Source organism: Chiloscyllium plagiosum, unplaced genomic scaffold (genome assembly GCF_037043375.1).
Source record: "Chiloscyllium plagiosum isolate Xiang-an unplaced genomic scaffold, Cpla_swu_hap1 HiC_scaffold_42, whole genome shotgun sequence".
NCBI lineage: Eukaryota > Metazoa > Chordata > Chondrichthyes > Orectolobiformes > Hemiscylliidae > Chiloscyllium > Chiloscyllium plagiosum.
This window is the reverse complement of record NW_028270180.1, coordinates 93,320,867-93,321,624: the sequence shown is the minus strand read 5'-3', so window position 1 is coordinate 93,321,624 and position 758 is coordinate 93,320,867. Positions and strand designations below refer to the sequence as shown.

Below are 758 nucleotides of genomic sequence, written 5' to 3'. Positions count from 1 at the left end.
CGCAGTGAGACAATGATCCTCTCTTCGTGGTGTACATCCGTGACTCTTTAATTCGATGAAGAATCATTCCCACAACTTCAGCTGTGTCAGAATCTAGTTTGCGGTGAAAGCCTGTCAATCTGCTAAGGTAACGTTCGTCTGGGTCTCTGCAAAGGATTTGGCGAAATTTTGGGTCTTGACAATTTGTTCTTCCAACAAATGAATTCAGTTGTTTTACTGTGAAAATTGGCGCTTTTGCTGCAGCTGTGATGGCCGAGAGGTTAAGGCGTTGGATTTGAAATCCAATGGGGTCTCCCTGCGCAGGTTCGAATCCTGTTCACAGCGTAGAATCTTTTAAAAGTCATTAATTCCTTTGCAGGATTTGGATTTCGTGGAGCTTGAGCTTTGCATTCAATCGAAAGTAAATTTTCAACTGTGAAGAATCCGAAGTAATTTCAAGACTGACCCAGTCATCTAATTGAATAAATTATATGTCGAGACACAAAAAGCCACCAACTTCCAACACGAATCAGTTTCAACACATTTGTCGAACTATCGTGAAATTTGGATGTTCGGGGTGTGGAATTCAGCAAAACAAGAAGCAATGGAATACATTTACCTGCAGGTGATGAATTTTTTTTTAGGATCAGTTGAAAGTCAAGCTGAGAAAGTTCAACCTAATTTACAGCTGACTCTCAAGGCCAATAATCTATTATATCAGCAGTCAATGAATTAGAAAAAAGCAACTCCATGTGTGGAAAGGAACTCGACTGATCCAG

The 758-nt window shown here is 40.4% G+C and overlaps 1 non-coding gene across 1 annotated transcript; it reads left to right on the top strand.

Moving 5' to 3' along the window:
* Positions 1-242: 242 nt before the first annotated feature.
* trnas-uga (transfer RNA serine (anticodon UGA)) lies at positions 243-324 on the top strand. Its single transcript has one exon. It is a non-coding gene; the product is annotated as a tRNA-Ser (tRNA).
* Positions 325-758: the final 434 nt, after the last annotated feature.